Source organism: Agelaius phoeniceus, chromosome 5, assembly GCF_051311805.1.
Source record: "Agelaius phoeniceus isolate bAgePho1 chromosome 5, bAgePho1.hap1, whole genome shotgun sequence".
In the NCBI taxonomy this organism is placed as follows: domain Eukaryota; kingdom Metazoa; phylum Chordata; class Aves; order Passeriformes; family Icteridae; genus Agelaius; species Agelaius phoeniceus.
In genome coordinates this window covers 47,918,301-47,935,213 of record NC_135269.1, presented here as the reverse complement: position 1 = coordinate 47,935,213, position 16,913 = coordinate 47,918,301, and the positions used below count along the sequence as shown (strand labels likewise).

General features: G+C 35.6%; 1 protein-coding gene across 7 annotated transcripts in view; it reads right to left on the bottom strand.

The window, feature by feature from the left end:
* The window catches only part of FOXP2 (forkhead box P2), a 405,984-nt gene that overhangs the window by 275,108 nt on the left and 113,963 nt on the right, over positions 1 to 16,913 (bottom strand). For all 7 annotated transcript variants that reach the window (XM_077178958.1, XM_077178957.1, XM_077178959.1 and 4 more), the window contains exon 3: positions 10,868 to 10,951. The gene's annotated coding sequence lies outside the window, so the exon portion shown is untranslated. The remainder of the gene's footprint in view (positions 1 to 10,867; positions 10,952 to 16,913) is intronic.

The window sequence follows — 16,913 nt, the reverse complement described above, 5'->3', positions numbered from 1 at the left end:
GTAACCACTCACCAGTATAGTGCAAATAACTAGCTAAGTTATTAGATTAAGGGAAATGAACAGCACATAGAGCAAATCTCAAATATTTCAAAGCACTAAGAAATTAAAAAACCTCCTTGATAACTTCCTGTAAAGTTATAGGAAACTGACTTTTTTTTAGATAACCAAGTAAGTCCATTTCAACAGTTTGAAGACACTAACAGTGTTTGTCAACTTACACAATGATTTGGACATTTTATCTGTTATTTTATGCTAATAATTTAAATGTCTGACACTAGAAATAAATCAAAATTATTTAATAATTGCAATTATTTAATAACTGTAATTTCATGAACAATTCTGTATTTTTGCCAGTAAATTTTTAAGTTTCAAAGGCAATCAAAAAGATGCACGGCAAAGATGGTTTTTACTACAGACTAACAAGTGAAAATCATTTGCCTCAATAGCTAATGCCTCTGTCAAATATAGTTTCTAGAAATACCAGTATCTATTCACACACATCTTCAGCATAGCCTTACAGGTTACCATAAATCAAGGACTTGACTGTCAGACAGAATAAATCCCTCGACCTTCATGCAAGCTATCACCAGCCTTCACATCCCAAATCACATCCCAAATATTAAGGAGTATCTTAGGATTTTCCTTGAATTACCTTCCTAGAAAATGAAGAAATCTTTATTAACTTAAGAAAACACTGAAGATCTTCTTCAAAAACAATTTGGGACAGACCCAGTCAACTCTCAGAAATACACAACTGCACAAACACACATGAAATTACTAAGCCCATCCAGTAACAGCCTCCATGGATGTGAGTGTCTGTCTTACAGAGGAGCAAACTAGCTGCTCTCAAATATCCCAGTGTTGCTCCAGGTGCTTCTGCACAGCTAGAGTTCATCTAGGAAAGAGAGGTCTCTGGGGCAGAAGCTGAAGGAAAGAGAGGATTTTTACAGGGCATCTAAAGAAGTAATGCAGGAGGTGAATTTGACCAGCAAAGGACAGAGTTTTACTGGAAAGTTCCACATCCATGCAGCAGACTGGCTACTACTGTGGGACCTGAGGAGGATGCAGGAGATGACACCTCCATGGTATCAACTGCCAGTCACTCACAGCTCTTTGTCTTCCCTTGTCTCGAGGTTGGGAACAGAGGTCAAGTTTGCAAAATGAAAAAGAGGACATTAAATCACATGTTCCATCTTCTGGGATCTTTTAAGTACTGGACAGGGCATTCAAGTTCATAACATAACAATTTGAAAACACTGTCCTATAAAATACATTCAATCCATCCAATATATAGCTTTTTCAGGCCTAATCAATCAAATAAATTTAAAACACCTTTAATGAAAAATATTTGTGAGTTGCAAAAATAAAACAATGTGATAATTCTTCTTCAGATCTCTGTTTCTAATAATGTCCAAATATACTGTATTCAGAAAATTTTCTAGAGACAGAGAAATAGCAACCAATTTTGTAAAAGCTCAACATGCAAAAAATCAGGGGAAAATGTCACTTTACTGTAAGAAACTGGACTATTCCATTATACTTGAAGGATAAGTAAGTAACTCTGGGACTTCCACAATAGGACAGCTTCCCTTGGAAAAACAAATAAGCAATAAGCAGGTGTTCAGATCAAATTTTAGGGGCATATTACACGTGTGAATTAAGCACTGACCTGGGAAAAGATGTTCTGTGAAGGCTCAAGGGCTTCAACATATGCTCACTTAGCAAACAGCTGCAGCAGTTAAGGCTGCTCCTTCCCTTTTCCTTCCTTTCCCTACTGTTTGCTACCCTCCCAACACCAGAGCTGCCTGCTGCCACAAAAGAGCTGGCAAAGGGACCAAAAAAATGACCATTTGTTGTGTACCTTTAGTGCAGAGCAAGGAGTATGGTTCAAACTGTTATGAATTTTCTATGGCATCAGCTGGGCATCCTTTTCACATTAATTTAGTTTCCTTTTTGACAGGTTGAAGAAGAGAAGCAAGAAAAAAATGCAGCTACAAATTCTACTGGAGGGACAATAAAGAATTTGGGAGAAAGGGAAAAGATAGCAAGAACTAAAGTACCTGTTCATTAAATAAGTATGTGCTTTAGTTAAAAGGATTATCAATAGGTGTGGATCCAATACTCCTACAGTGACGATGAAAAACTTACAAATGAAAATGCTTATATTTCACATTTTTATAATAGTATTGCTCAAAAAAGCAAATGTAAAATGATTCTGTCATGAGAGAAAACTTTAAATAGTAATTCAGTTCAACATTTCAGCCTTATTTTAAAAAATAAAATAAATAATAATGCTGTCATTCATTTAGTCCACTTATCCAGCAGAGAGAAACTGGCCTCAGGCAAAATTTCAGTGAAGAAGTTTTGTTGGTTTGGGGTTTTTTGTTGGTTTTCTGTTTGTAGTTTTTGGATTTTTTGCTTATTTGTATGTTTTTAAGAAGGAATCTTAGAAGTAAAATTCCATATAAGAAGGAGGTGAGGGATGATGATGCAAAGATTACAGAACCCTGAGTTTAATCTTTTAGAAACAAGTAGCAACAATCAAATTTGAGAAAAAAATACATCTACCTGTATCTAAAAGCCTTTGACTGGACTGAGTAGAAATGTTGTATATGCTATAGGTCTAATTCTTTATTAAGTGATAAAAAGAGAACTGGATTTGCATTACATCATAAAAACGTAACTTAGAGCAAAGAGAAAACTAAGTAAAAATGAATGACAAATGGCCATGTGAGAATTTTAATCTTGAAAAGAAGAAAGCTAAATATTCAGCAACTTGATGGTAGCATGCAGATAATAAATATTAGTTTCAAATTAGCTGCAAAACATTTAGGACATGAGGTCACATGTCTTTGTCATAGCACACTATCCATCTGCTCTAATTTGAAGTGTTTAGTAAATAGCTTCACCCAAATAACACAGAATGATCTTCGGCTGCAAACTCTTACAGGAACTATACATCCATATGTATCTCGACAGATAGATCTAAAATAATATTTAATTTAGTTTCTCCCTCAAGTAGTAAAGCATTTTGTTAAAATTACAGTCCATTTCCCATTAGTGCTGTTACCTATAGAACTATACTTAACCAAAGTATATAGATTCCAGAATTAAATTTCGTTACTTTACATACTGCGGTACCATGTCCCACACCTTATTATTGAGAAGTGACATATATTGTGCAAACTATATCAAGCAGTTTTAACATCTGAAGCCTTTGATTACATGCCAGGCAGTTTGTTTTTTTTTTTTTTTGCAAAACCTTCACTGGATCTGTCATAATTAAATGAATTTTTATATAGGTACTCAAATCTATATGCTTATGTTTGGATGTAGGACCAGAATGACCACATGAACCAAAAAAACCTGTTTTACTTCCCTAGACAAGTCAAGCTCAGGGGAAAAAGAAGTTTCTTGAAAAATTGAATTGTGAACAATCGGAATTTACCAAAAAAAAAAAAGGCAGTTAATCACAGTTTTCCCCACCAAATAACCAGTAAAAACCTGTATTCTATAGGCTGTGACTGACAACAATTACAGCTAAATAGCTGTTTTACAGACTACATTCAAAATTCTGAGGCCTAGTTCCTGAGGGACAATGATCTCTGTCCAGTTCCTAGATGACAGCAGCCACATAAAAAAAAAATCATTACCTCTTTCTTTCCTAGATCCCATAATGCATTTTCCAGAGAAGAGAAGAAATCACTCCCCAAGACAGTTAACAAGTACCACTTACAAACACAAAACTCATTTAAAATCAGCTTTTTAGGGAGGCTAACTCTCAAAGCAATCAAATAAACATCTATTCCATTTCCAAGATCCCATTTATTTTCAAGAATTACATGTGATGCTATTTCTTCCATATGAAGTTACTTGTACTGAATTGCTTTCTTTATTGCCTACATTCATTTATTTTTTTTAATAAGGATTTAAAATAGATAGGTCATAACATTTATCATAGAATGATTTCTCGATAAGGTAACTTCAAAAGCATGCCAAAAATACAGATTTTTTTTTTTTACTTTTTTTTTCTACAATTTTTTTTTTTTTTTTGTACTGAAGAACATAGGAAATAGAGGAAAATCAGAATTACTTCAGACACAGTCAAATAAGAGACTATGCTGAGGAAAACAGCACAAATAAGTCATTCTGAGCAATATGGAAAACTACATTTGATTTTTTTAAGTTTTAGAGAAATCCCAAGTAAAGTAAACTACTGTTGAGGCTTCCTTTTCTCTTGATAAAACCAGCTTTTATTCTGTCTAAATCAATCTGTGTTGGAGTGCTCACAGGCCTCAGCATTTTTTCCCAAAGATTGTGCTAAGGGCATAATGGCTTTACAATTTAACTGGAAAAAGCTATGAGAGAGAGAAAAGGCTACATAACACAGAAATGAGCACAGATTCTTTGTCTTGGACCACCTATCACAGAAAAAATCCAAAGCAATTCTATGTATATAATTAAAAGCAACTAGATTAATTTTCTCTGTTCCCTCCAAATGGCAAGACTTGCAAAAAATTTCAGACATGGAAAATGAAAGGGTTAAAACAGGGATAGATATATTTTTTTTTTCATTTTCAGATTTGTGGCTTCTATTCTGTCCCAAGGAAAGACAAAGGTGTCGATGACCCTTTTATCATACTGAATGAACAGGAGGAGCACCATGGGGTAAATGTTGAAATTTTAAGTCTGGAACTGCTTTGAGAGCATTGAGTTTGGCCACATACAGTCATCAGCAAGAAAGACCTGGGGCCAGTACTCTGCCTTATCAGCACAATAGAGTAATTTTTACTCTTAAAAACACATAGAGGATGTGAAAAAAAAGAGAAGAGTATCTGTCTGGTTGGCTGTCTGTCTCTGCCCCGACACGCGTAGGGTGGCTCTGGGGCCGCTCGCGGTTCAAAGGACCAGGCTGGACTCCTCAATTTTTCGGTCTTCAGATTGTTTAGTATTTCTTATCTACAGAATTTTCTTTCTGCCCAGCCGAGGTCTGACCAGCAAGGCAGCCCAGGGCACTCTGACCACCCATGGGGTGGTCGTGTCTTTTTATACTAAAAACTACATACATCATATTTACCTTTATTTCCCAATACCCTTCACCCATATTAGCAAGTGCACCTTCACCATGGACCAATCCCCCAAGTGCCAACATCACCACAGAAAATGGATGACAAGAAGAAGAAAGAAGGACAAGACACGCCCAGATCCCTCCATCTTGTCTCCATAACCCCCCTGTACCAAAACCCTAAAATCTATTATCTCACCCTGTAAATACATCATCCTTGCACCATTCACTCCCAAGTGACTCTCAGGTCCTCAAACAGGTGGCACATCCCTAGAGGGATCAAAGTCAAGCCACCAGACGCTCCTGGCAACATCCCAGGATTTCCGAGCCCCCCAAGGGTTCTCTCGGTAACTCTGGACACCCGGAGTGATGTGCTGAGTTCCCACAGTATCATTCATGCTCCTTAGGTTTATTCACAGTCTTACTGAAAATATGATTTTGACCAATCCCATCCCTGCCACTGCATACATCAGCACAACTAGCTGTGTATTCTGGCTAACATTTAACCTGGAAATCTACCCTTACTATGTTTTCCTGGTCTGTCAACTCACCCCTGCAGGACATTTTCAAATAGCTCATTCAACATTTATTCCTTACCCAATATTCATGAAATCTCTCTAGTATCCCACCCAAAAGTACAAATAGCACAATCTTTTACAATCCATTTCTTCAATTTAAAAAATGAAATAAAATTGATTCAGAACATCTCTCTCCTCTCCACTCCAAAAAAGAACAGATTTTGTTTAAACATAAAGAAAAAAGAAAAATTAGTATTGGATATTTAAATGACTGTGTTTTCAAGTGGTAAACCAAGGCTGCATCTGCCAACTTTGCTGATATTTTTTTAACTTCTTTTGTATTTATTTCCTTTATTAACTCTGAGTTTGACATAACTTATTATACTAAACTAAAACACAGGTGTGTCTTGCTTTCTGGAAGAAATGGCCCAACTAGTAAGAAGGAGCCCATTGGTGTGACTAAAAAGACCAATACTCATTTTCATCCAGATAAAAATAGAGTTATATGTCATCTATTGTGTCTTGAGACACATATTATTATGTATTGTCTTCTTTCTGAAAATAGCAGAGACATACTACAATGCTCATGCACAGAAATTCTTTATAAAATAAAAATGTTGAGAAGAATATTTGGGACTTGTTGACCATTATGCTGAGCAGTTTGTCACAATAACTTTAGCACCTCATAGTTCTTGTGTATTGTATTGCTATACTTTTAGAAATGTTTGGGCTTTTTTTAGCAACTTTATGTGTAATATTCAAAATTACATCACTTAGTAATTCTGTGAAATGCAGAATAGGTTGTTACTTTATAGATTTTTAGTAATCATTTTCTCAAATATTAAACTCACTCTTATTAAATTACATTAAGAGACTGGTTATCTATCACCATTCAAATTATCAGAAGCAATACGAAACTAAAATCAGTATATCCATTACTTTTATATTAAAAATAATCTCTCTGTTTTAGAGAAGTAACAATTTAGACACCAATGGAAATGATATTTTCAACAATTATAATTTTGGTAAAAGCCATTAACAGTGTAACAGCAGGCCAGTAGACACCTTTTCCTGGTATATTGTGCATAAAAAGTATTCCCATCTGTTTCAATGCTCAGGCTTTTTCATGGGCTTAAACCTGTCAAATTATTCCATTTGATTTCAGAGAATTCTCATATGGCAATCTATTTTATTTACTTTATCTTCAATAAAATGGTTGAGTGAGCATTAGCAACTCTGAGACACAAGTTTCAATCAGTCCTCTGGCAAAGGCGTCAATCTACATTAGACCTCCAGTGCTGTGAGCTGCAGCCAGAAAGCTGCAGTCAGGCAGGGCAACACAGAGTGAGTGAGCAGGACCTAATAAAGCAGCAGTGGAGAGAGAGAAAATTCCCCCCAGACACCACCACACACGGCTTATATAATGTGTGTGCCTAGTTCAACACACCAGTAGCTCCTTAATAAAGCTGACAGCTAAAAAGGAGATTCAGACTCCAACTTCATTTTACATGACAACTACAGTAATGGTCCTCTGTTCTCAAGCAGGCCACATTTAGAAACCTGAATTCAGTTCAGTTAAAAATTAAGAGTTCTCACCTCTCCCATTCATGTCACATAGGAAAAAGAAACATAAAATTAAGATGCACACCATTTTCTCCTCATTTCATACAGCTGAAAAAACACATCAGGTTTCAAGTATCTTTCCCTTAAAAATTTCTGTGCTAGAAACCACAGAACAGTCAATGTATTTAAGCAATAACTCCTTTTTCAAGACAGCATCATTAACAAATAATTCCAACAAATGTGGAGTATCACTCCTAGATGCCACAAAAATACCTCCCAAAGCACAAACTTTGTAATAACTGATGCAAGTTCATGTTTTATATGGGCTGTGAAAAACAAGACTATTTCAACAGTGTTCTTCCCAGCAAATCAGACCATTAAGACTGTACTTATTGTTTAGTTGAATTGAAAAGCTGGCCAGTTTAAATCCATAGTTTGACATTATGTATAATCATAGTAAAAACTTACTGCCTCATATTTCCAGGTCAAATTCAATTCTATCAATGTGCACTACTTTTTGACAAAAGTTGACTTCAGGTTCCCCCCAATCACCAATTTATAGCTACTCAATCACCCTGGAAAGATAATTCAAAATTCTAAAATAAATAGGGTCACTGCTCTAATACAATTCAATTAAAGCATAAAATACTGTTTATGTTTCAGATGCTTCCTGTTAGAAACCATATTAAAGACAAAGCCCATCAAACCCCATCTAATTACTTCTTGCAAAGCAGATACCATCCTTCTCTTCCAGCCTTATGCTGTATACCCTCCTTTCATTCACTTACACAAGTATTAAAACTCCTTTGCCTTCTGAGCAGACGTGTGAAAGGTTTAGATTTCCTTGTGAACAAAGTTCATGCCAGTCCATTATGCAGGCAGTGGAAAACATCATATCTCTCACATGTTGGTCACCAACATGGTCACCAGCAATGAGTCCTTAGATACCTTCATGAGATAGTCTTCTGTACTAATCTAACAGTATAATTATCTTTGCCCTCTACAAAATAAACATATGCATATAGACTAAACATTTCATAGTATCCAAATGCATGCATATACATGTACATGAGATGTGATGTTTCAAGTTTTTGTTTCCTGTAGTACCAGAAATAAACTGGAATGAGCACAATGCCACCTCTTCTCCAAACTGACAACACAGAAGAGCTAGCTCAATTTAATAATCATTAATACCAGCACTTATTTAGCTTTTTTCAAAGCCTAAGTAACTCAGAAAACATAGATGTAAATGCATCACTAACAGTCTCAATACTGTCTATTTGAGTCATCAGTCAGAAAATAGAACACGTTTTCTTTGCTTTCACATTTCTCTGAGCACTGTCTCAGTTTTTCTAAAACTTACTCCTATAGAGTTAAGTGATTAAAAACCAGATTTTCTTCGCCCTGTTGATTAAAAATGTACTCATAATTGCAATTTTATTTTTATGCATATCTATCACTACATTTATAACTGAATCTCAGTTTTCAATCATTTCAAAGACACCATATCCTGCCATAAAAAAACTATTGATTCTAAATACCATACTGAAGAACGAGCATTCAGAATTCATTACTGTTTCCTCATTGACTGCAAAAACATTCCTTCTCCACTTTCACGGACTGCAAGAAGTAGAGACCAATACTAAAAAGGCCAAAAAGATTTTGGCTTCCTTTACAGAAAGCATTTTTATAGAATATTAAAATTATGGAAGAAAATAATGGGGGAAGCAGAACAGCAGTTACTTTCTTTCATATGCTTTAAGTTTCAGACATACTGGAATTCAATAAAATTATACTGCCAAAATACCAGAGTTGCACAACTCAGTTACACTGCATTTTGCCCATTATTTGTCAGAACATAGTAAACTTCCAGAGAAAATATCCTTTAAAAACAAAAACACTCTTGCTGACTCAACAGATTTCAACTACAGTTTCTACCAAACTCCAGCTTCTATCAGTTTTCTAAAATACTGACACTATCAAAAAACTATCTAACATAACTACATACAAGTTACACCATTTAGGCAAGTACAAATAAATATGTCACAGAAATCCAGCCATATTTCCATTGCTACATAGAAAGCAAAGAATCTGATATTTCTCACTTTTTTTTCTACTGAATAATGAAGAAAACCCCACTGTTTTGCAAATAAATATATTACTACATACTAACATACAGTCATGTAAAGGTTTGCACATGATAGCAGTAATATCTACAGTTTCCCTGTATAATGCTGTATATCCTTTGACTTACAACACTGCTACACCTAACCTTTCTTCTTTTCCTGGCTTCACCATATTCATACTGTAGCCTTCCAGCCAGTGCCTTAACTCCTTAGAAAAAGGTGAAGTTAAATCAGAATAAAGGAATTTTCCTTTCTTATTACCCAGTGAAGATAGTCACAGTGAAACACACACCAGAACAGCCTTCTTTTACCCTACTTTGAACTAGGTCAAAAAGGGCTGTTCTTCCTCAGAGAGGGTAAAACTTCAAAAAAACTTGTTATAAACATAGTTTCAGGACTAATTACTGTCATAATCATTAACTCCTGTGGAACAGCTGTATTTTCTTTCCTTCCAGAGGCATCAATACATTAAGATGGATATACCAATATTATGGAGTATATGGGTATATCAGAGTATCTAGTAATACTTTAGCAGTTGGTACACATGACATTATTTGTATTTACATATTTGTTTCTAATTCCTGGTGTACGCAGAAGAATTTGGTCTGGTTACTATTTTGGCAAGTTTGTTGTACCCTGTTGACATCTGTATCATAAAAATGTAGTATCAGGCCAAATTGACCATATTTTGCAATTTATATGTTAAAATATTGCCTAAAAACTTCGGATTTGAAAACTTCTGGGAATATTCTCAAAAAAAATTTATACCTCGGTAGGAAATGTAGAATATCAACAACTGCAACACTCAACTTTTTTTTTTTGTTGCAATAACAATAATGAAAACCCCAAAATAAATGTGACTGCCTTGCTAAGCTCTCATCTTACACTAACTTCTTCAGGATCTCCTTTTCCAGTCTAAGTGAAAAAGACCTGATAACCACTTCTACACGATGCACTGAAGACAGCTGTGAAGGTCTGGAGCAAAGCAAGGTATTCAGTGCAGGCATGCCAAGGCTCCAGTGGCACTGAACCCACTGACAATGTGCTGTCCCAGGCAGGTTCAGCCTGTAAACACACACAGCAGCTGAAATAAGGCTTGATCCTATGTCCTTGACATCATGGCATTCCTGGTTACCAAAGGAATAAAGATCCTCCTAGTTTCAAGAAACAAGGAATATCCAAACTCAGGAATTCTTCACTATTTATTATAATGTATTTGCCTTTTAAAACTTGATTTTTCACAAGAGATACAGTCTAAAACAGTTTTCAAAACAAATTAGCCTAATTATCATGCTCCTAATACAGCTGATGTAATGAAACTGTACAGTGTAAGTAAACTCCAGAGTTCCAGAGACCTTGGTGACTGAACCATGGTTTCACCTGTTTTCATGAAAAGGTATGTAGGGAAATGCTAAATGAATCAGATATTGTCTGCTATCTAGTCCCAATACAAGCAGTCATACATTTCAATGAATCAGGGAAGGCAGACACCACCTAGTTGAATTTGGATTGGTAAGCAAGAACTGCAATTCTGGGACAAAAGGAAGTTGCAAAAAAAAATTCTCTTTGACTTGTGATGATTGATTTGTACTCACCTGCTTCTTCTAAGCCTCAAAAAGATCTTTTAACTTCAACCTTGAACTGAAGTGATGTCCAAGATCAATTCTAGTGCCACAATCCTGACAAAACAGAGAGAAATGTTTACAGCTATTTAGAATCACTTAATAAAACCAACATAGAATCTGGCTTAATCATTCCCTCTAATTTGTTCTCTTAACAAGTAATAAGATTAAATGTAGTCCACAAAGAAATATAATTGTTCACCAAGTTTCTTCCATGCAGCAGACAGCTAAGGCATTACTCAAATTCTAGTCCTGTGTTTTTATTCTATTTTTATTATTGTAGTAACCAAGGGCAAACAAAACAAAGGCTTCCCTGAAGTAGTTTGTTTCAGGCAGAGAACTGCACACAATATCACTACCAGTAAGTCCACAGGGTCATCTGAAGGAAGGGACAGAAGCTGGGAGACAGCATGCCAATAAAATTTAAATCTGTATGTGTGCTAGGAAGGACAAAAGGACAAGCAAAAAGGGAAAAAAAAAAAAACCAACCAGCTTTGAAGCTGAGACTGGAAGACTGCAATGAAGAGAGAAGGTTGGACAAGGCAGAAGAAATAAAGAACACGCAGGTCTGTAGAACATTTATATTACACCTATGCCTCAGCACATTTCTCTTTCCTGAAATCAACTGGCACAGATAATCTTCCATCTATGCAGGATGTAGAATAATCCTACACCTATGTAGCATAGTCACATATATTCTGAAACAGAAGGGCTCCATAAAAATTGTCTAATGGAGGTGGTCAAATAAATGTCTGGGAATTTTCTGGAACAATGTTAGTTTGCAAAGACATTCACTGTGGCAGAGACATGGAAATATTTTCAGGCATTGTTTAGTTTACTAATACAGACACGGACTCAATGCCTGAAACTCTGCTATCTCTGAAGTAGATCCTACCAGCCTCTCGATGGTGCCTCTTGGCAATTCTCTCTTGCTGACAAGGTCAGACAGAAGCAGGCTGAAGAGTAAAATGAATGTAAAATTTTTTAAAGAAAAGACTTCTTTCCCACAGTTTAAGAAAAAAAAAAATCTGTGTTCCAACTGGCATTATTAATACACACTTTGTTACAAGATGTTTGGACATTTAAAAGAGCTGCAGTTCTAACTGCTTCCTTTGTTTGTAGAGTGTAACAAAACCTGCTGGGAAGGTCGAAGTTCCTAGAAAACTGAAAGCTACCTGGCAGCCTCTGTAGTAGAGCAAGTGAAGAAGGGAGAGCAAAGAATGACAGGCTGGAGAAATAAACACTACATGAAACCCCTGCACAGTAGGACAGCACTGGGAAATGAGAAGGATATCTTATGAGCTTAATACAAAGCAAAAAAGAGAAGAAAATGTTAAAAAACAGGTAAGAAACCTAAGGCAAATATGAGGCAGTGAAGGTGGGTGGCAATTCTTAAAAGTTTTTGAAAAGTAAAATATGTGTCAATGAAACGTTGCTTGATGGTCACGTGGTCACCGTGGATCCACAATGTAAATGTCCAACCAACCAAGTGAAAAGCATTCATCTCACTGACCTATTTCCCATTAAAAGGCTGCAGTTTTGCCTCTAAATAGCTATGCCTCTGTCTTTGAAGTTTCTTGTGCACCTGAATTCTAGACCTAAATATACATTACAGTTACTTCTTCAACATTACATCTTGTTGACAGACAATATGCAAGCCTCAAATGCAAATATTCTGTATTTCTTTTTTTTCCCTATACTCCATTACACCGAAATACTTTCAAATTATCAGTTCTCTTAGCTTGGAGTATATCAAACATCACATAGTGCTTCATCTCAGAAATAAAGCCAGGAAAGTCAGTTATTATACATGAAATCCTGTACCAAAATATGACCCATTTTGTTGAGATAAAGCCTTTTCAGAAGAAATTTTTCATTGTAGTATTTTTGGTAATTAGTCTTAATATGAAAAAAACTACAATTATTAATCTCAATTTAATTTTATTTGGTCTATTTCTGGATTTCTATACTTCTTCAGAAATCAATAAGAAATATTTAAATTGGTGAGGATGGCACAAAGTAGGTGTGACAGGTCACAGACAGATATCAGGTCTTGCCTACCAATTCTCTTTTTAACTATGCAAATTTTCATCTTTAGAATCTTATTTATTGACTTGTGTCATTTATGCCACACTTCAGTGTGGTTTACCTGACAAAGGCAGAAGACTCCTAAAAAATAATATTACTTCCGTTATAAATTTTGATTTGTTTTGATTTTTGTTAGCATCCTAAAACCTGGATCTGAATCATTCCAGTTATTCCAGTCTAACACTAACATTTCTCTACCTTCCACCTGAGCTAGAAGATTCCATCCCTTGGGCCCCAGCAGGTAGAGCTTTAATTGTTTATCTATCCCCTACTGACAGGGCTTACGGAGATATCTTCCCGTTCTCCAACATCTAACAATTCCATCTGAGCCTTAAAAATTCACAAATTCACACACCTTGTTAATCGAAGCTTTAAAAGCATCCTGACAGAATGTTAATTGTCATAGTTGTGTCAGAAATCCCTAGAATACTTAATTAAAATGAAAGTCAAATTCATTCCTGGATGAAGACTTAGAAACTTGATTTAAATAAATACAACACCCATGTGCTGCAAGCTATTTCTTTAACTCATTCATTTACTTGCTGCCATCACCTCTTAGCTTATTCCACATTTAGATCACAAATCATTAGGATAAGTTTACCTTTTATATGTTTGTACACTGCCTCCAAGATAATATTTTGATTTGAGACAACATGGTTTTATTCTTTATCCTGCCTTAATGGTGGTCTTTGGTATTTTTTAAGATGTAAATAATCCCACCAAAAGTGCACTACAGCACTTAAGCAGGTCTCCTGTTTGATAGATCAAGTTGCCATGATGTGTCACTATTTCAGGTAAGACCTGCTTGTTCAGATTTCTTCTAGAGTAAAAATGGTTCAAACTGCATTGAAATGGGTATCTGTATAAAATATTCTGATGAAGCACTACTCACCAAAGCATGCAAGAAAATTTTAGAACCTGTTTGACGGCTATCTATTGTCATTATTAGGTATGCTTTTTTTCAATCAGATCAATTGAGCTGAAATCACCACTAGTTTCACTAAAGCAAAAATGACTTGCTGAAGAGACTGTTTAGTATTTTAAAGACATAAACATTCATTCACTGGTATCCTTAGCTTCCAACTATCTATCATATAGGACTCACACAATTTAAAAAAACTCTTAATACATAGTAGGACTCCTGAACAAGTCTTAAATTGCACTACATCAATGGGTCCTGAAATTTATTTGAAAATACATCACTTACAATCTATAATGTATAGCTTCTAAAAGTATGAAAACATGTAAATTTACCTAGCAGACTGTGTATTTTAATTATATTTAAACTACTTCAACACATTAATTTAAACTACAAAAAATACATTTTTTGAAGAATATTATATAAACTGCAGAACTGCAAATAGTAAAGAGACACCTCCTTTTGTCCTGATTCCAGGAATTCACATTTCTGTGATAGAAAGATACTCAGAAGCTCATAACCAGATGAGCACTACTGAATGTCATTATAATTAACAAGAACACACAAAATTAATTAGTAGCTATGTTTATAATCAGTCCAAAGTTAAATGAACCAATGAAAAGACCTTCATACTACCATGATCTCATCAGCTAATTTTTACATACTATTTTACATTACTACTTAGACAAATGAAGGCTGGCTTACATTATCAGTGGGTCCAAGTAAAAGTTCTGTGGAGCTGGGAGAAGCATATATTTTTTCATGTGGCATAGAGAAATAAATCAATTCCTATATGATTCTTGAGCTGTCAAGCTTCCCCAACTATGTATTTTCCAAATTTTTCAATGCTATGTACTTCACATTATATTCTATATCACAAAAATTATTCTTGAACTTTTACAACATGGAATTTCCTATACAAAACACCCATACACCATTAATCCATAAAACATGTAGCTGTGCAAAGAAGTAAACCAAGTATATTAATAAAATTTACAAAAAATAATTAAAAATCTAATATTAAATGCCCTGGAAATTGCCCGGTGACAGAAAAATGTCCACATGGACTAAATCATCATCTACTTCCAGTGTGTTCTATCCACTGTGCAACTGATGCACAGGTTGCATAAAACTCCTCTTGGGGAAGAGGGCTGGGGGAGATGTTGCTCCACTTGGGTCTTACTTATCCTAATAAGACTAACAGGACACCAATCACCTGTACCCATCAAAGCCCAATGGAGGAAATGGAGCCAATACCAATGAATGGGAAGCCTGGAGTGATGGAAAAATAATCCCTCAGTCTTTTCTTCCAAAATAGCCACAGCAACATTGTCTGAGTAGTTGGATATATAGGCTAAACCATCCCTGAGGCAGGTCTAACTTGCTTGACTTGCCCCTACATGATAGATAACCTGTGTTGACACTAATCTTTTAAGTATGCATGATACCAATATCATATTTATAGAGATTTCTATCCAGTGTGCACAGATACCATACCTTACTTTATCCTCAGGCATGTCTGTCTTTCCTCTGAAAGCATATAATTTATTCTAAGACAACTCAGAGAAAAGCCAATTTCCATTTGTTGAATTTTCTTATTATAAGAAACTGCAACAGTCCACACTAATTGGGGGACAAGAATATAAACAAAAATATGAAAGCAATTAACTATTCCTAAATAGTTTGTTCTACAATACCACTAACACAATGGCACTGCAGTCTTGTGAATTACTTACAGAATTAAGATGTGTTTCTCCCTTTTTCTCCTGTGATGTGATTGGAAGGGATTCAGAAATGCTATCAGATAGGAATGTAGAACAGCTTTAGAAAGTAGTATCTCAAAAGTGCACATATAGGGTGATCATCCTGAGTTGTCTAACATATATAGTTTGTTCCTTTAAGGAGACATATGTATAGATTTATGACCTGCAAAGACAATGTTGAAATCACCTGACCCTCCTGCCATGATGCACCATATCACAGACTCTCCCACTCACAGAGTGGTTGACGAGTCACGGCTGCATAAAGCATCTGAATTCAGACTGGGTCACTTTGTACATTACACAGATGCATCTCCAAACTTTCAAGAAAGGTGATTCCTTCCCTAGGCAACCATTTCCATCGCATAATCATCTTTCGACTGAAAATCTTTTCCCTTCTATTGAATCAAAACCTTCACACAAGTCCCATACATTCCAACTGTTCCTACACATAAAGGGCAACCCTCACCCCTCTTTTCTGCCTGAGCTTGCATCCATCCATCCCTAAATCCCAACTTTCTAGTTGTTCTGCCATTTAGCAGTTTATTCCAATGATACCATCATTCTGGATCTACATGTGGAAGTCTAGATCCTCCTGTTTCTTTCCCACCAACAAAAATCTTGTCTAAATAAATATATTGAAAATTCAACAAAACCAACAACAAACATAGATAATTAAAGAGTTACAACTTTCAGGGAGAAAAAGAAACAATAAACTGTGTGAAGCCCACACCTACAAACAACACAGAACAGGAAACCTAACACACACACACACTCCTTGAGCTCCTAAAGACCACAAGAAAACAGACAAAACATTATGATAAATAAGCCAAACTGTGCAGAAAAAAAATGAAGAGGTGAAAAAAAAAAAAACCAAAAAAACCCCACGAAACAAGCAAACAAAAAGTTCCAAGATAATCCGCCTGTGCAGCTTCAATCTCCTTACAAAAATGTCACTATAAAAATAAAGACATAAATTGTCTCACCAATTGCTGTCATCTCCATTAACTGACTGTTTGCAGCAACTCAAAGTGTATGTTTTCTTCTTTGGCTGAACAGCAGGTAACCCCCTTATCAGCATAGAGCTTCCTTGAGGCTTCCACAGCCCTAACACATCCTCAGTTTGGGCACCTCAAGAACTGCTAAGAACTGCTTACATTGCTTAGGAAGTTGCTTCAATACTGATATGAGCACCACAGTTAGTTACAGATAATTGTCACAAACTAAATGTCTGGAAGATGACTGGATCCTT